Below are 20,860 nucleotides of genomic sequence, written 5' to 3' on the forward strand. Positions count from 1 at the left end.
CCTCTGGTTTCCAAGTAAATTTGGAATAAATTTATAAACAATTTATATTAAAGAAGTTAAGCCCTTTGGTAGCCTGGAAGAAGAGCACTTACAGATGCCAAACCCTTGTGATTTTTAAGGCCTGAATGGCCTCTGCCACCATCGTGAGGTTCATTCTAACAGCTAAAAAAGATAAAAGGAATCAATTTTGCCCCCAAAAGGGATACAGCTGTGTTGGGACAAAAAAATTAGAAGTCCAATGTGTGCTGTTTATTAAGAGTGATATTATTAGAATTGTTTCCACAATGTATTATTATGACTTCCATGGGTACTGTAAACCCTGATTTAGACAGCATAAACGATGAAACAATCATGGATGTGGACTACGCTCTAATAGATATATAGATAAATAAATAAATAAACAAACAAACAGATAGATAAAATAAAATAAAATAAAATAAAATAAAATAAAATAAAATAAAATAAAATAAAATAAAATAAAATAAAATAAAATAAAATAAAATAATAAAAAAGATCTCATAGTTGCTGTGCAGATCACCTCAGTAAACTTTTTTATTCATATTCTTAGAAACCTCCTGATATAAACTTCCAATAAATGTAAAGAGCAACAGAAAAAGAGTTAGGATATTTTCAGCTAAATTTTATGCGTCTTTCATGAGTATATATTCTGAATACTGCTAAAATGCCCAATGAACTGAAACAAGGTTTCCCAAAGACTAGATAATATAATTATGAACAAATAGCTTTAATTCAAAATGAAACAAGAACAGTTCCAGAGAATTTTAACTGTTCTATTATGTATGAACCTGCCATGTATTCATGTTAATGCATAGGAGGTTAACATATAGAGCTGAGGCGTCTAACTTCTTAGAAGACTTTTCCTCTTTCTGGGAATAAGGAACTAGGTATTAGGAATCTATGAGGCACTAAAAAACAAAACAAACAAGCAAGCAAACAACAACAAAACAAAATAAAAAACAAAACTACAGAAAACACTACATACTGACAAAGAAGTGTACAGCAGATAGCCAGTATTTCACAACTGCTTACTCATTATCTAGCATAATATGAGGTGTGTCAATGGAAAAATATGTATGCATAAAATTATGGACTTAATATACAATCCTACCTTTTTATATTTTTTTTTTTTAACAACTGTGGTGAAGTCAATATTTAAAAAAAAAAAATCTTACAGTTGATAAAAACCAAAGGACATACTTAATCTATGATGTTTACTGAATAGAGGGATTAGTGATTACAGGTGATTTTTCTTCTTATTTGACTGAATCTTAAAAAAAATCTAAATACAAACACTGTTGTGGATTGAAGCAAATGTGCACAGTGTTATTTAGAGAATCAACAACAGCATACTTTTAGAGACTGTTAATGAAGTAGGAAATCATTCTTCCACTAGCAAGACTAGATGCAGACAAAGGATATATACATTTAAATTTTTTGTGTTTCCCTGCCTACTTGAGATAAAACTGAAGTAGACACTCCCTTGTAGAGTGATGCTTCACAGTTTTGCTTTTGATCCATTTCCACCTGCTGCTAGATATATCTCACATCTACTGGACAGGAACACTTAATAACACAGACAGTAAATTCAATTTCAAGAACATTGTTGCAGCAACAATGGTGAGGAGAACTGCAAATGAGAATAGGAAATGCAATTGTTAAACATTTTCCCTCCTTCAAGAGAAAATTTGCTATTTCCTTTACTGAATTATCCACAGGTCTGCCCCATTATTCATAATATAAATACTGTGGCTGTTATTTGTAACTTGGGCCTATGTAACCTAGGAAAATTTTAAAGGACATTGTTATGTTTAATCTAGTGTAATAAATGAACCCTAAATATGAGCCAAAACACTAAACTGCGGCTCCTGAAACTTATGACTGAGAAAAGAGATCAGCTGTGTACTAAGGAACATCAGTACAGTGCAGAAGAGAGCATGGATTCTATAGCTAAAATGCTCCAAAGAAGTCGGAAGTTTCTTCTAAGAAAACAGGTCTGCAATTTGCCTTATTGCTGTCATTATTTGGAAAGGCACAAGGAAAGATGGTTAACATCATAGACACAGCAGAAAATTTGTGTACAACACCTAAAGATGCAAACTCAAAATGCCACTTTTTTTTTAACCATTAGGCTGAGCCATGGGACTACACCTTGATAACTTTTTAAATATCATTCAGTAGAAGACAAGACCCACAGAGGGATCTGTGCATGGCAGTGAGGGAGAAAACACTAGTATAAATTTCTTATTTTAGGTTAGTCATAAGGGTTTAGTAGTAGCACAGGGAAAAGATGCAGAGAGCACTCTTCAGTATTGAAGAGAAGAAAGAGCTAAGACAAATGTCAGGATTTTGTACTGGGGACAAAAAAAAAAAAAAAGAATATGTTTCATTTATTAGAAACTCATAAATGGATTAGAAGGAAAGGCAATGTTAAGCTGCCAACTCATAATTTTTAGGACAGAAGGCAGAATGATGAAAAGAATTAGAGAAAAAGGTAAAACAACTTATAATGCAGATATTGTATATATTCCCAAGATGAAAGATTGTATGTCCTGGAAGATACTGCAAAGAGCTTCGGTAATGGAAGGTAAAGCAGGAAATAAGACATCAGAGGTGGAAATTATCAGGGCAGAAATGATCACTCGAGACTCAGGGAAGAGATGCAGGAGAGATAAGACCTGAACAGCAAGGAGAGACCCTATACCATTAAGCTGAAAGGAGATAAGAGAGGAGGCAGCATCTCCCAGAAGGAAAAGCTCATTTAATATTCACTGTTCTAATAGGTACACACACAAATTGATAACTTTTCAAGGCCTAGGACAAGTACAGACAAGAAGGAAAGAAGGAAAAGTAAGAACAGTCAAAACCACACACATAATCAGAGGATCATTGAGATGGGTCAAGAATGAGTTATTTTCAAAGAAATTCAGAGAAGCAGAAAAAATTTTATTGTGTTTAGTATCTTCCTGGAGTACTATTTATTTTCTTCTATTCATGTAAAAGAACATTGAAAAATTAACCTGCTGACTTAATCTTTTGTGCAAACAACTTAATTATCCCATTTACTAACTGAACAATGTGAAAAGTTTGATTGTAAAAGATCAAAACCAGACCTGTGGAAAACAATTTCAATTTTTATTTAATTTTATTTAATGTGAAATACCAAAGAAATTCTTCCAACAGAAGGTTTAGTTTCTCTCATATTAGTATGAGTTCTACAGGGTGAGTTAATGTTGTATGCAAAGTTAAGGCTACTTTAATACCATAATACCACAATATCAGATTCTGTAATAGTAGACCACAAACTGTAAGAGATTCCCCAGGTCACTGAACCTAATTCACTGTTATTATAAGGATTTGTATTACATGTTAGCCCTTAATTAATTAGTACATGTAATGTACTATGAAATCAAAATTATCAGGTAGCTCACACAGTTTTTATGAATGCATCCCTTTTCCTACAGTACTGTAAAATAATTATCAATTTCACTTCTCAGGATCCATAACAGGACCTACACCTAATAAATTATTTCTGCTGTATTCTGTGAGTACATTTTTAGGCAAGTTGCCTATAGAGTTTATTTCATTTTTCAGAGAAAGTTTACGAGTCAACCCCTTCACCCTTTCAGACAAGAGGGATATTGGAAGGAAATTATTTAGATACATGGTCATTACCTGTTTTGGTGATATTAAATCAGTCTGGTGGCTGAGCTGATGTCTTAAAACATGTTATTTTCATAAACTGTAAGTGTAAATTATTAGGAGATACTAAATCTTACCATTTAAATAATGCAAATGCAAATACACATACCATCTCTTTGTAAACTCATTGGCAAGTTCAGAACAAAGGAAGATCAGGATTTGATACTTGCTGGATGACCTTATCTACAATGGAATTACTAGAAGAAATAAGAGCATGGTTTTTAAAACAATGACTTTTAGTTCTGAAAGTAGATGGATACTTTTTCAACAGTCACTAATCTAAAAGCTAAGAAGTGCATTTTTACTATTCTAAACTTAACTAAGACAAGAATCTAGAACAACCAAATCATATATTTTGAAAGGTTCTGAAATAATTTTAAACTATCAGCATATGATTTTTATTTTATCTTCTCCGTCATATAAAGCCAAGCCAAATTACCATTAGATGAAATGAAACAGTAAGCATATGCGTATTCAGAAAGCATCTGTATATGCACCAAGAACTGTTGTTTAGGAGACATTAAGGTCAAGGAAACTAGTCATATATTTGAAGTTTTGAATATGCTTAATTTTTTTTCCTAGTTTAGGGATAAATATGTGAGAGATTTCAGTAGACACACATTTTAGCCTTAGTTTATTAGGCGGTGATAAATATCATAGGAATGCTGGAAATAAGAAATAATCTTTGAGTCAAATTTATTAAAATATGGACAAGTAAAAGTAAAAATATACAGTAGCTAGTCGTTGATTTCAAAGGAGCACACTTTAAGAAATCAGGGAAATAACAAAAATGTGAATGAGGCAGAACTTCAGGTCTCTTTAAATCAAAGTCCCAAATCCAAATTACATTGGATGTCAAATTTCTGTCTAAAAAAAATACACCAGATTCATCACCAATTTTATTAAACTAGATTATGTCTTTTTTTTTTTTTTCTATAATGTAAAAATTCTTAAAGAAAGACATTTTCACCTATTTATATTAATCATTAAAAAAATGTTTCTATTATCACCTGCTTATTATCCGCCCTGTGACTTGAGTATACTTAGTGAAAACTTGTTCCCTGTTGACTTAGGTGAATGTCCTGATCTGTTTGATAGCCATTATTCACTGTGCTATTTTATCTTTCTCCTTATAGTTTTAGATACTTAATTATGATCTTGTTAGGTCTTAGCTTTTTCACTTCATTGAATTTCTCTAACAAAACTCTAGCAAACTCTCTAGCATGCTCTAACAAAACTAAGAACTGGCATTTGGCTAATCTTGATCAACACCATTTTGTGATAAAAAGTTGTGAGTTTAAGTGATGCATGAATTCTTATCAAAGATAAGTTTAACATCCTCTTCAATACATTCATTAAAAGTATAATTATGTTGAACTATCATCATTTAATTATTTTGAAATATCTTAATAATAGTAACTGAGATGTGTGAGCTTTATAAAGTATTATTTATTCTCACTGGTTTTAAAACTACAGAGGATAAAGGATTGGTCATCAGTAGAGTGTTTTCTTTGGTAATTGTGCAATAATTCATTGCTTTTAGGTGCACTTCAACTTTTAGAAGTGAATGTCCTATTAAGTCCCACTTATTAGACTTTACGGTATTAAATATTAATTTAAAATAAATGACTTTTGACTCAGAGAAAAATTTTACTAATTCAATAAGGTTATTTAACAGTAAGATAGAGTTTACAGTCTTACAGAACTGTGATATTTGGAGGCTATAACATTTTCTTACAGACCTACTTGACATTTATAAAAAGAGGAAGAAAGGTTAATGGAAACATTTTTAAAGGGAAGTCTAATGATAGTGAAACTTATTTTGGCCAGAAATCCTTATTATAAAATATTATCACTTTTACAGCTTTATCTTTATTAAAAAAAAAAAAAAAATAATCCCCAAGCAAAACATCAAAGTAACTAACAACTCTGTCTTGTAAGAGGTGAATTGCCACTAAAGAGCTTTGACAGTTGGACAGGCACAGTGTTAAGAAATGAACTGTTAAAATTCAGACTCTCGTATGTCAATTTGACTTTTTCCCAAACTTTATAGCACAGCTACAGAGTCTGTCATCAAAGAAATACAGATCTATTATATAAGAACCACAATAAGTATATCTCAAGGCTATGTGTATTTGTATGCATGAAGAATTTTGTTCTTTGTTTATGTTTTCAGCATCAAGCACAGAAAATTTTGACTCATTTGATGACTCATGGGTAAAGAATAAAGTGTTGAATAAATTAAGTACAATTTTATCAATATCTACTAGAAAATAAGAAAAGTATGTATCATAAGTATTAGATGTTCAACATTTAAATTGCATGGTCATTAAAAATATATTAGTTATATAGAATTGAGGTTTAAGAATGAATTTATTACATTAGATAAACCTTTCTTATTTTCTGTTCTCTGTATCAATTCACCTACTAAGTCTTTTCAAAGAAACTTTGAATATACTGACATCTACAACATTCAATCAATGCCTTTGTGACAGAGCTATAAATACCTGTGTAACAAGAGAAGTAAGGGAGAGACTATTTGCAGAGGATGCATGCATGTCTGCAATCACCTACAACGTCAGCATTCATACAGTAAAAAGGGTGATGATAAAAAACAAACACCTGAGGAGAATACATTATCTGAAGCTAGCATAAACGGCATAAATGCTTCATTACCATGGAAATGGTGCACTGTACATGACAGCAGAGAAAGTCGGTTGAGACAGATTATTTTAATTTTTATTGATAATATGATCACAGGTGTGCTTTTAATCATTTCACTTCAGGTCTCATCAACTGTCACTAATAATTTCATATGAGAAGCATAGTGCCCTTGTGACATTACAAATACAACATAGAGTTACTTACAGTGTCTGCTGACTGGCAAGTAACTCTCTCTATTGTCAAGGCACAAGTCCAGAAAGTCTATTCATTTAGTAAACCAGAGGTCACTCAACCTCTCCATGATGCCCTGTGGCATTTTCATTTTATGCAAAGTGAGGCTGATGTAATCAATGTCGACAAAGTTTTTGACAATGTTGTCCCAAAGAAACAGTGCCTTCTGGGTGAAGATGAGATGACAAAGAGGCAGGACAGGATTCAGAAGGACCATGAAAGTTACAGGATCATAAAGCTCAGTATAGTGTTAAATTGCTCATTTTAAAGTATATTTCCTGTATAAAAATTTTTGACCTTCACAACTACATTAATCAGTACTGTATAAACACTAATATAATTAATAATAATATTTCTATGTTCATCTATTAAATGTTTTTTGTATTAATATGAGTATATTTTTTTTCCACTAAGAATGAAAGGGAATTGCTTTAAAGACATTTTGTAAGATGGAAAGGAAGGAAAATGAAGTGAAGGGAAGGGACTAATTTGGGTGATTCATCCAACCTTATCCAGTCTATATTAACTAGTAATTCTTCATTAAATGACCACACAGAAAACATGATCAAAATTACATTTCCTTCAGCAGATCTTGCCCTATTGCAAATTTTTGGAGGTTAAGAACTTGGTTTAACGTAGAGAAATGCATTTTAGTCTTGCAAGAGGCTGTCATAATAAAATTTATTGATGGTTTTATAATGCTGTTTTAGCATGTGAATTACAAGGAAAATTTCAAAAGCTCTTAGAAGCCTCTTCAAAGCCTCCAATGAATTTTTAATATGAAATGGAATTCTTCTATGTGAGTGACAATTAGAATAAAATAACTAATATTTTATTACAGAGTAATAAATATAATGCCATTTACTTTATTAATGTCATACTGGAGCCACTAATAACCAGGAGCAAAATATAGTTTCTATTGATAAAAAGTGTTTTGACATGCTATTAATAACATATGTGTTTACCTCTGCTTTCATTTGTTCCCTTTATTATTTCATTTGTTTTGCAACTGTTTTTTGTTATAAATGCATGTTATCTTCATACTAGCATAGTATGAATTTGATAATTAAATGTAACTGACATTGTAGTAATTTAAGAAATCCAGAAGTAAAATTACCACCTTTCCTACTAGTTACAACTATTCCTCAGTAACAGATATAATGACATTAGAGATAACATGCTAGTATCATTTTTCCTTTCTTAAAATATTTTACTTTAAGATGACAGTTTAAAAATGGAAGTAGCAGAATTTAAACAGTTTCATTCAGAATATCCAAATATTTTCTATGTGCTGAAAACTATTTCCCATGAGAGAAGGATGAACAGAAGGAATCTATTATCTTCTGCTTCCTATTTGCTTAGCACAGGTGTCAACCAAAGTAACAGCACAGGGAACAGAAGGGATAAAATCATGGCTTCACTGAAGTAAATGGCAAATCTCCCATTGACTTTAACGGGTCAGGGTTTTTCTAAAACTGTTTTTAAAATCACTGTTTCCAAAGTGTGAGACACTACTGAAGAGCCCACTTTCTCCTCTAGTGAGAGATGAAGGCAGACTGGATGTGCATGGTAGTCAGAGCAGAACATTGAACACTGCCGCTTCATGGCAAAGTTAATATGCTGTAGAGTGCAGAGCTCTTCCAACCAAAAACAATGCATAATTTACTTCTTTCATTTTACATTGTCTCATAAATAAAAGATAAGAGGATGATGAATTATAGTTTGTAAACACTAGAGCCAAATAATAATCATTGATTGCTAATAAACTACAATGAAAACTGATTCATACAAACCAGAAGTTGTACTGCAGCAATAAATAGCTAGGAGGGCACTGTACATCAATAATTCTAATGCTGTTTCTTTGAATATTAATTTCTATTTGCATAGCTGTTGGCTAGAAACCAGTGGGAAAATATTTCAACAAGTTGAAAAAAATCAGACTGTCAACAACTCACTTTTTTACCATATTTCAAGTTAAAATCATTTTAACTTTGCCATGATATATCACCCTGCTTGACAAATTCAAAAGACTAAAAATTAAAGTTAAATATATTGTTATAAAAATTTAAGAGTATCATAATATCCACTTAAAATACGTATTATATCAACACTGAGAAACTCTGCATTTTTTCCTTGATATTTACTGCTTTCAGAAAGCTATTTCTCCATTTTAGCAAGATAATGCTAATGATACAGGTATTAGAAGTTTCATCAAATGGTATAGTTTCTGGCAGCTATGAAAGGTAGACCCTCTGTATTGAATCTCATTGTCAAAGCTGGTGGAGCATGCTTTTCACACACATAATTAATACTGCTGATCCAAATTGTACAGTAATTACAGTATTAGAATAAATGGGAACATGACAGCACATCACCTAAGAATCCTCTGGCAGTAAAAAGATAAGTACAATTGCTGTGCACAGCTTTGTCTAAGCCTTTTAAGACCATTTCCAAGAATCTAATACGTAAGTAGAAAAATAACATCTTTCAGATTCCTTCTTTAATTCCCAACACAATAGTTGTATGTTTTGTGGCTGACTGGAGTTATTTGTATTTGAATCATGGACAGAGGTAAGGAGATAGGAGACAATACACACACAAAAATTTTCCTCTTCTGTACTTGACGAGATCCAGCTGATGAAATTCAAAACTAGATGGCTGCTATCATTCTATTACACTGTTAAAATATTGCAAATCCCTGATTACCTTCCCTTTCTCAACTCCAACATTTCATCTTTTCCAGGACCTTCCAGTCCAGTGCAGTTTAAAATGGGTGGCCAAAAACCCCAGAACATATTCCTTTCTCCTTATATTTGGAAATTTCTGCGTTCCCTGGAGTCTATTGTTGTAAAATGTCCGCGATAACTAAGGTTAAATCACAGACTGCCAAGAATATATACGACTAAACTTAAATGCTAGAAATTTTCCATTTGTGTAGAGTAGCCTAAAAAATTAATATGACCTGTCACAGTCAAACCTATTAGAACCATATACTTTTCCAAAATCTTGAATGTTACACTGCAATAAAACAAACAAGTCCCCACTCACCCCCCACCAAGAGCACCCTAAAAGGAATGGAAGTGCATCTAACATTTATAATCAGTGTAACTGTCATAGAAAAACAATACCTTGTATTCCCCAGCTTACTTGCAGACCAATAGAACCTGCAATATAAGAAAAAAAAAAAAAAATCTGCATAATTAGTCATTGAATGCATATATATACACACATGCATAGAAAGAGAATATTCTCTTAGAATTAGTATATGTGCTTTCTGATTTTGTAAATGTAGGTATAAAAAGAACTGAGCAGTTAAGTATTTCCCTCTCCATGTCCTGAAAGCATTCACAAAGTGTAGCAAGTAACACACCAACACTAAACACATATTGTCAGATTCAGCTAATTACCCAATCTTTATAGGGTGGCAGTGAACTGCCTCCTTTTTAAGAGCTGGTGAATGTTTTAGGAGTCAAACTGCTTTGGTTTTAATTTTGTAATAAGTTTGAAAATATTAGTTTATAATGTAAATGTCTTGAGTTACCCCTATCTTAAATGGAAAAAAATAAAACCCCAAAAATAGTAACAGCAAAACTTCATATCTATGAAGACCTTTGATATTTTCCCTGGCCTAGACAAGTCCTAATCACAGATGAAAACGACTGCATTGGGCCCTGGGGTAGCACAGAAGGAAATGAGATGAATACCTTAAAAAACAAGGAAAGGCTACTTTTCTTACCCCAAAGAGCTCATGTTCCAATTACATCATTCATAAAATACGTTTATTTTATTGTTTCTTGATTTCATTTATTTTTTTCAGATCACACAATATGAGTTCAATCTATGTGTAAGAAATCAAACTTTTCAAATTTCAATCAAATATGATGACCATAAGAATTCTAAACGTAACATTCAAAACTATATATTCATATCTGTCCCTACAAGCAGTCTACAATATTTAATTTCCACTTTATAACTTTAACAATGACAGCATTTATATTAAAAAAAAAAAAAAACAAACCAAAACAAACAAAACCCAAACAAACAAACACAAAACCCAAAACCAACAAAAAGAACTTTTCTGAATATGAAACAATAAAACCACAAAAAGCCTCTCTTTGCTGATGAAAATTGAGTTGCCTACAGCAAATCTCATTATGACCTCAAATTAGAGATCACTAATTTCCTATGCAGGAGACTGATTACCATCATCTAAAACAACAAGATACTCAGTCCCTGATTTATTTCCCATTGCAGCAATACAGAGAATGTCTAAAGGCTTTTCAAGATATACAGTGAAATATAAAACACAATAAGGGACTAAAACTGCTATACAAAATATTATATGTCATCTACTGATAAAAAATATAAGTGCCAGGATCTGTCTTAGTACAGTAAATTCAACATATGTAGTCCAGCATTTGTACTTCCACCTCCCTGCACAAGATCAAGGGAAACATCTCTTAAAACATATTGTTGTTTGCAGGATATGCCACAGATACCTCACACACACATACAAAAAAAAACCAAAAAGCAACAACAACAAAAAAGAGTCATATCTATGAGTTAGACCATGGAGAACCTTCATTTCAAAATACAGAGCAGTAAATCCAAAGTGTTTAATACTTAATGAATAACATTATATTGGTGGAAAAAAAAAAAAAAATCTCTCCATTGTGTCATTTCCAGGCAATTCTGATTTAACAGTACAGTTAGCATCTTTACCAGATTCATCAGTTTTAAGCAAGAAGACCAAATTGCACAGAGAGACTGTAAGGACCTTAATGGTGTCGCAGTGCTGGGATTCTAGATAAAAGCAGAGTTTGAAAAGTTAAATGTGACTTTCCCATAGACTATGTCCATTGTGTTATTTAAATCTCTCATTCTTCACCCAGGCAATAAAAAAACACTTGGGTTATAAGGCAGGTCAAAAGAGTACCAGCAATACAGACGCAAAGAACTGCAAACATCTATTGTCCTCTCAATCCCTTTGCCCATGGATCACGTTGGGTTGTTTTGACTCTCAGTTACAGAATTATCTCATTCTCCTTTAGAGAGCAGGACAGAAAACAAAGTGTTGACTGCACAATGAAAAAGGAAAAATGTCATATAGAAGACCTTTAGAGGTCTACATACAGGATGCTTGTCTTCAGTGTTGCCTTATAGCATGATTTTAGGGATATTTATACCTCGGGCCTATAAATTCTTAGCTGATACACATTATTTTCATGCTCACACACGTATCCACACATAGAGCATCCAAGGTAATTGTGATTTACTACTCAGAGTCAGTATCTGAATGCATGTAAAATGTATGGATACTGACAGAACAAGAAAGATTCTCAATGAGCTTAGTAACACAGTACAATACATATCCAGTAGGGAGAGAATGAACCATAAATCTCATAATATGAACTTGTGTTAGTTATGAAAACCATCTTCTCATGTAGTCCTGATCAGAAACATATAGGCAATGAAGATGAAAGCTTCTGAAAAGATAAAGCCTCATGTAAATGACACTTCATTGAACAGTCTGTGGGAAATCACAACATCTGCTTCAACCCTACAAATAAAATTAATTTAAATTAAGTACATAAATAACTTGCTATGCACATATCAACATAATCAATAAGCAACAGACTCCTAATCACAACTGCCATTAAGATTTGTAGTGAAAGATAAGAATAAAGAGATAATTGCAATCAGAAAACATGCTGAGTAGAAATAAATTACAGTAGATTTTAAACAGTGTTAAAGGAAATTAAATGTTCATCAGAAGTTTACTGTAGCTTATGAAAAGCCCCCAAAACATGAGGCCAAACTGCATCTTCCTCTCCTTACTCCTCATCTCTGTTTTTCTGAAGAGTGAAATTCAGTTTCTTTTCCCTTGCTCTCTTTGTTTGTAGCTTGAAACAAATGTAGATCTAAACCTACTATCAGCCTCAGTCTTTGAAAATGAAAACAAACTCTAAAGAGTTTATTCCATTCTACTATAGCATCATATGTGGTTCTGTCCTAGAGTATGTATTTTCTTATAACTTTCCAAACTTACTTTTCTTGCGCACAACTTCCTTATTCATTCTTTTTCTCTATTTTTGTTATTGAAAAAGCTTTCTGCACTCCATAAGAACATATTTTATTTGTTTCTTTTTGTCTTCTTTCCACCCAAAGTCCCCGGTATTGTTTCCCTTTATGCTTTGATACTCCTTTTACCATTTGTCCTCCCCATACTCCTCTCAGATTTACACATCTTGCCTGTAGCTGGAAATTTTAACACATGCTCCTACCCTGCCCCAAAGTCACCTTTCCCTTCCTTTCCTCTTCTGGTATTTCTCTTTCAGTTCTGTGATGGAATGTGGACCTGTGGTGTTCTTAAAGGGTATTTTGTAGCAGAAATCCATCATGTGCAAAAAAAAAAAAAGAAAATGGGAAAGATCCCCAAATTTCAGGAGATGCAGTACTATTCCTAACTGATCATCAGTTTTTGCTTGTCTTCCTCCTGTTCTTTACCCTGATTTCATCTCTGGTGAGTAAACCAATTGCCACCTTTCTTCTCCGCCCCTTGGTCTCTCATTTTACTGCTGATTTTCTTCTCTCTGTGGACTTCTGTCTCCTTTCTGGTCTAGACAATGCTATGTTTCTTCTGGATTAGCCCTCATTTCTCTCTCTTCTGTCAAACTAGAATCCACATATTTAGTTTTCTGTATCTCAGAAATTACAAGGTTGTCACTGTTGTTATTTAATTCACTGTTTTTCTTATTGGTCATGGCTTTTTTTTTAATTCCTTCTCTACCCTGTCCTTTACTAGGATGGCAACTGAGGGTAACAAAGGAAAGGCAATGATGGAAATAAGCCTTTTCCAGCAGTTATTCTTTATTAAGAACAGGGAAAGTGAGTAGCCTTTCACTTCCTCCCCAAACCAGCCCAAATTCAGGTTTCTTTAGTTTTCTGTTCTTGTGTAACAGTAATACAGGAAGACTATTTTAGATAGATGGCTTATTTAGAATTACACATATCTCAATACCAAGATGATGTTACACACAGATAGTTCTTTGCCCACTTGAGAACCTTTCCCAAAATTATAAGGTTCATGGAAATAGTAAACCTTCATTTCAACAGTGTAGTTCTGCTCTCCAGGAGCTACCTCAATTATCAACAGCATATTCTTTATGCACCCTAAATTCTTAAAGCAGCTGAGGGAATTCTGATTCCAAAAGAAAACACAACAGGTTCCTCTAATGATTTCTATTTGAAAAGATAGTGACTTGTGACATAAACAATTGGGATGAAATTCTTCTCTTGATGATTTATCGCCCAGGGAGATTAATGACTTCAGTAGAAAATATGGCTGAGCATCCTAGGGTACAATTTGCTTCCTGCTGTGTTTGTGTTTACTGAGACTGAAGATTACTCTAGGGAAGATACTATATGTGCAGAAGAGAAACTAATTATATCTGAAAAAAGATGTTGATGGATCAAGAATATATAAGCAAATAATTCCACACATATTCAAATAAAGAGCTTAAGCTAACGTAAATATATACTTATATAGTTCAACAGTGTAAAAACTATAGCATGTATACTAGAATCAACCCATATGCTATCTTCACTAACATGGCATCTGCTAGAAATTTTAATGCTCCCAGAAGCTTACATGTTTGTAGTTCCTGAATACCAAATCTCAGATTTAGGAAAGAGACAAGATGTGACACTGAGTCAAGAAATGTGAGACAGAGTTAATGAAGAGAAGAAAACAGTTTTAGCAGTCTGAATACGCAACCGCAGTCTTGATGTGAGAGTATGGCCCCTAAATATCTCTTCATGTAAATGAACAACTTTCACTATATGACATCATGGGCATAAAAATTTCCAACATATTTTGATTTTTCTCACAGGAAGAAGTTTGCATTGTAAGTTAGTAAAAAATTATTAATTTATGAATGAAGTAAGTACCCTCATTGATTTCTGTCAAAATATAAGTATTTGTAAATCGAACCCATATAACTTCTCTAAACATATACATAAATAAAAATTTATTACACACATTTAATAGATTTAGATGGATTCTCTGCCTGCTATAACATTTAATAATAGGAAAAGTCAAACACACTAGGCAGTTCCTCATTAAAAGAATGAACAAAAAAGAAACCAAAACCCCCAAACAACCCCACTCTCCAAATAACAACAAAAAATACCACAAAGTGTAATGAGAAGATTTCTCAGGCCAGTGAGGACCAAGTGTATTCCAAAGTTCCTAATCTGTTCTGACTCACCACAACTATATATATATAAAAATCCTACAGGTGACCTCACTATTGAAAAGATCAAGAGGAGACAGAGGGAGACAGAGAGATGGAACAAAATGGAAAATGTGAATGCCACAATTATTTACATCATTGCATCATCTGAGACAAATAGAGACTCTTACTCAGTATACTTTATGGAATTAAATGTGATTTCCTTTCAATTTTATATTAACCTAAAATGTCAGGAAACGTACTGGTAAATTCTTATTTCTGTGGGTCAAAAATTAAAAATTTTCCACAAATTGTGTGTTCAGATTTTGCTGGTTAATTTTAAATACCTTGATTTGTTAAATTACATGTTTTTGTTGGTGTTTTTTTTTTTTTTTTTTTTTTTTTTAATAATGTTGCCAGGTAATATGCATAGAGATACTGCACAAACATATACTATGTGTATATGATACACATCAAATATGTATTATACATACATAAACTGCACAAGTATATAACACAACCTCATGGAGGCTTTTAGCTTTCTTTTAGTTTTGTTTTAGCTTAGTTAACCATCAATGAATAGGCAATTATAATAGTTCTCATATTTTCCTCACTTAGTCCAGAATTGTGATTCCAACATCTGTCAAGCATCATCTCTCAAATAATTTGTTAAAGAAATTGTTTGCATTCAGTCATAAAGTAAGAATTTCCAGTGGTGTATAAGGAAAAATACTTTTTCTCCAGAAGCCCCAGAGCACATTCTACAGAGTTGCAGCATTAACAGCAGCATCAGAAGAGAGATTATTCTGTGTGGCATTGAGAGATCACACATTAAAGAAGCAAGTGAGAGGCGAATACATAATAGATAACCATAAGGATTAAAAATTGTCACGAGGTAATATATAATTATGAGATAAATATAAGATACTAAACTTACGTCCCTTTTCTTCAATCAGGAAAATCTGGCCTACCAAGGGTACTCTTTTTAGGAACCGTATGTAATCTTTTAAACTAGTGTAATTTTGTGCTATACACATTCCCTAATAGTAGTTTTTAGAATATGCATTGGCCATTATTAGTGCGAGAAGGGATGTCTTTTCAGACAACTGGGCCAGTGTAACCCTGCTCTACCAGGCTGCTGTGCAGAGTGTATACCCTTCTGTTTTGGCACTGCAGTACTGTTATAAATATCCTTCTGCTGGTGATGCTTACTAGTAATGAAAAGTAAAATCACTGAGGAATCAAGGTTTTTGTATCAATTTTCCCACTCCATATGTCAGTAAACACAAAACTTTAATACATTGTGTTGGGTGCAGATGCCCAAATGCTGGCAGTGAGGATCTGTTAGGAAGCAGAGATTCACCTGCACACAGCAAAGAGGAGCCCCCACAGGAGGAGGTTTAATGGTGAGTGAAGGACTTATCCTGGAGCAGGGGAAAAGTGTGTGGAGGAAGGAGTGGCAGAGACTAGCTGTTATGAACTAACTGCAAAATCTATTCTCCATCCCCCTGCACTGCTCAGAAGGGTGCAGGTAGAGGAGTCATGGAATTAAGTTGAGCCTGGGAACGAGGAGGATTTGAGGGGGAAGGTGTTTTTATCTTTGTCTTTGTTTCTCACCATACCACTCTTATTTTAATTGACTTTCAGTTAAAATAATTTTCCCCAAATTTAGTCTGTGCTGCTATGGTAGTGCAATTCTCACCACCCCTACCCCTCCTGGATGGGTGGATTGGTGCTAAGTGTGATTCCACCCAACTATCCCAGGCTATACACCAACCTGAAGAGATAAGGATTGCTAATAAACAGTGAATCAGAACATTAAGATGCCCCTTTAATGACCCTGGCTCCTGCCCCTCCATATCACTTAGAAATGGTTATAACAGTCCATCATCTCCTAACAGCTTGACACACCTGTACCTGGGATATAACCAAATGAGTACAATGACAGAATTGTACATTCATCATGTTCTTGTGCAACTTCTGGAAGATAGCAGAATGCTTCATTGTTCGAGCTGGGCCTGAGCGAAAAGTACCTGACAAAAGTGAATTATCTTGGACCCTATAAATTGCCACTCCAACTGAGACCATTTGAGCTCTCCTGGGTTGCAGCAGAACTGTGACCATCATCTCCCCTAAGGTGGAATGCCTCTCAGGTATCAAAAACCCTAAGGTATCATCTGCTGTCAGAGCTGATGGAAGGCCAGCACCAAGTCAACCTACCTGAGTCTCAGGTATGGCCCATTGAGGAATACCAAGGCATTGTGAGTACTTACTCTAAACTCTAGAGGAGGGAAATTTCACTTTGACCTAGTTTCTCTTTCTCTGCTTATTGGTGTGTGTGTGGACGCATACTTCATTCTACTGGATCCGAATACTTTTGTCTGTGTGTGTGTTTGTATGTTTTGCATTTGTGTATGTGCATGTATATATGTATTGATTTAAGATACCATATAGTAAGATAGAACAAATCTTGTCATCTTAGAGTCTGTAGATAAGTTGTTATTTTAATTATAACATATTTTTCTGAATTATTTTGGACATATTTAAACCAGTTAATGATCAAGTTCTGTTAGTTATTAATAAATCTTAATTTGCTGTCAAATTATTACCATGTTAATACTTTCATGCACCACAGCTGCCCTTGAAGGTAATTGGTAAGTGACCTCCTTGTCCCTGTCCCAGCCCATAAGCTTTTCCTCCCCTGCCCTGTTGAGAAGGGGGAGTGAGAGAGCAGCTGGAGGAGGGTCTGACAGCAACCACATACGTGTTCAGTGCATGTGGGTGCATTATATAGATTTCATCAATATACCTTCTGTCCGAAACAACATATCTCAGGACTGGGAGAGCTTGGAAGTGTGAGCTGCCCACCAAATCTTAACCTTTATTTGGTGAAATCTCCTAAAACATCACATTTCATGGTTAAAATGTCTCTGGCAAAGTGAAAAAAAAAAAAAATAATAATGCCAGGTTTCAGCTTTCAATCAGACCATATCTAGAGAAAAACAAATTTTATATTATTATATAAGAGCATGCAATTCAATCTGAAATGAATAACCATTACCAGCTGAAGAACAGTTCTTAAAGAACATCTGTACATATAACTTGTTTTTTGATCCAAAAGGGAATTGTCTCTTATGTCCACATTCCTAAATCACACACCTTGAAATATACATACGTGTGTTAAAGGATATGATGCTGGAGAATTTCTAAGGTGAACACTTTTTCTTAAGTAATGAAATGCTGCATTAAAAAATAAGGAATGTTTTAAAAACAAACAAACAAACAAACAAAAAAGTCCAAATTAAGAGGGAAGACATGGAAAATTACAAATTGTCAGTAGTGGCAAGGTCTGCTTACAGGAATGCTTAGTGTAATATTTTGTTCGTAGTTCTGCTTAAGAATCTGCCTAATAAAGGAATAAGGTACACCTTATTTATGACTAACGGGCTTGAGGCTTGAGTCTGTCTGCTTACGTTATTTAAGTACACACCTATCTATGAAAAATAAAATAATGAAAGAAGGATGCTGAAGCCTGCAGAACTACCAGATGCAACAAGTTTTGTGGTCTCAGCTGTAAAGGAAAGGGGGAAGACAGAACCAAGTTCACAGAAAGGACACTGATGAAGATAAGAATGATGAAGTAAACGACCACTGGGGGTCCTAGAAGACCACCTAGAGACAGTAGTGTGCATGTAGAAGTAGGCAGCAACATATTATAATGCTTTATTGGAAAAATAATGAATATTGTAATTAGTTCTTGGAGATTACATGCATACGTAAGTGAATTGTGTATAAATATCATAAACTCCACTACAGTGGTATGCATATCAGGAGGAATGATCCCCTATGCGTCTGAAGCGTTGAATAAAGAATACCTGCTTAATAGCTATTACGGCTATTGAGATTGATTTCTTAGCTTCACAAATCACTGAGAGATAAAAACTAATACAAACAATCTGTTATAGGTATGGAATAAAATTAATAAATAAAATCAAGCCAGAAATATCAGAAAATACTGTAGAATAGCAATAATAAAAAAAAGACTGAACCCCAAATATTTACATACACACAAAAAAAAAAAAAATGAGGGGAAAGAAACAAGTTTAATATGCATAAGTATTTGTATAAATACTGTTTACCAAATTGCTGGGCAATGGCTGTCAAGCTCAGAATCTTTCTACCACATAATAGCACATTCAGAAGAGAAAAGTATATCGAAGAAAAGTGAAACCACAGATTCAGTGTTGCTTTACAGAAGAATAAGCAAAACAAAAGGCTAACTGAAAATAAATCTTCATTACTAGTTAAAAATCCTCAGTCATGTCCATTTTTTTCTCCATCAGGCCAATTCTGACTCTCAAATATTATATATTTTTCCAAAATCACTGAAGCATGCTGAGATTGGCAGCACCAATACAGCACAAAAGCATTTGGATTTTTGAAATGATTAGGGGAATTTGTTGATTTAAACAATGGCATTTTAATCCTGAGTATACCAGTATACCTGGTGAACTTCAGAATAGTTTTCATATAAGCAATACATTGCACTGGGTGGGGAGCAATGTATATAAATCTCTCTCAATTTCACCTGTTAGAGAAAGAAGAGGATGCATCATCATGTCTAATTCTTTTGAAAGAGTTTTTAAAAAATTTCACTGTTAAACAAGCAGGTGCCTGAGTAGGGATGATATGAATATTTTATTCAGGAAACTTATGAATGGATAGGACTAATTGTTCATCACTTAACAGCAAGGCAAGATTAACTCAGTGAAAACTAACTTCATTAACTAGAGAGATATTTGCAATGATTTTGGCAATTCATTTCACTGTAGCTACTTTTGTAATCCTTGCTGACAATGAACTTCCAAAACTTAAGGTTGGTTGCAATCTTGAAGAAAATAGCTTTTGATTTATTTTTTGTTGGAAATTTTGCAGAATAATTAAGAATACAACAGGCTTATAATGTGTTTTTATGTTTCTTTTTTCATAAAAAATAATGATTTTACTATTAACATAACTACTTTATTTTCTTCATGTTTTCACCATCCTTTTGCTCAAATGAGTGTGAACATCCTATGTAATTACAATGAATGATTAAGTCCCTATATATGAACTTTCTACTTAGGGAATAAAAAGAGGTAATTACATTAAATATTAATACTTATATTACATGCTACCAGTAATATCAAACTTTTTTATGGAAGGAATGTTTTAATCCTCTAACAAAGCTGCTTACACCTGCAAGGAGTGTTATGGGTTTACTGTAGTAGATACAGTTTCTAATGCATTTGCTTTCGGGCAATCTATTCAACAAATCAGTACTGTTTTCTGACTAAAGCATAGATAGCTTTCAACATGCAAAATATAGGTCTTACTGGTTGTGTTTCTTCCCAAAAGATCCTAATCATTATATCAAAATAGAATTCTTTGTTACATGGGCACTGTAGAGGTATATTGGAAATTTAATGGGAAATTAAAAAAAAAAAAAAAAAAAGTGAAATTTAAAGAAATGCATGTTTTCTAATGTAAAATAAAAGGAGGAAATAAGAAAAAAATCCAATCACACTAAAGCAGAAATCAAAATGAATAAAAAATAATGAATTAGTACCTATCCTATACTCATATTAGATTACATCCCTATCAACTTAAAATAAAATGAAAACCTCTACAATTACTCCTCTAGACAATTATTTTCCTAAATACAGAAATGATCAATGCATAATAGTATTGTTCAAGATATTTGATTGTTCAAAACATGACCTTAACTGTATGAAATGTTCATTGAAGAGAATCAAGTGCAAATTTTAGATCTACCTGCTTAAAAAAATCAAATGAGCAAATTCTGAGGATAATTTGTTTCAAATCATAGTGAATTTTGGAACAAAACTAGAGTTTTGAAAAGCACATAGAACAATATAATGAGGTACAAATATTTGAATATATGATTATCACTGTAGCAGTGCTATACTTTTTTAGAGTAATTCTACCAAGTACTTTGTAGAACTGCTATA

General features: G+C 33.3%; 1 protein-coding gene across 47 annotated transcripts in view; it reads right to left on the reverse strand.

Moving 5' to 3' along the window:
* PTPRD (protein tyrosine phosphatase receptor type D) overlaps positions 1 to 20,860 on the reverse strand; it is a 1,276,575-nt gene that overhangs the window by 670,022 nt on the left and 585,693 nt on the right. For all 47 annotated transcript variants that reach the window (XM_042804932.1, XM_042804933.1, XM_042804934.1 and 44 more), the window contains exon 7: positions 9,744 to 9,779. The gene's annotated coding sequence lies outside the window, so the exon portion shown is untranslated. The remainder of the gene's footprint in view (positions 1 to 9,743; positions 9,780 to 20,860) is intronic.

The sequence above is a fragment of the Tyto alba genome, unplaced genomic scaffold (assembly GCF_018691265.1).
Source record: "Tyto alba isolate M040663 unplaced genomic scaffold, T.alba_DEE_v4.0 Super-Scaffold_42, whole genome shotgun sequence".
NCBI classification, from domain to species: Eukaryota; Metazoa; Chordata; class Aves; order Strigiformes; family Tytonidae; genus Tyto; species Tyto alba.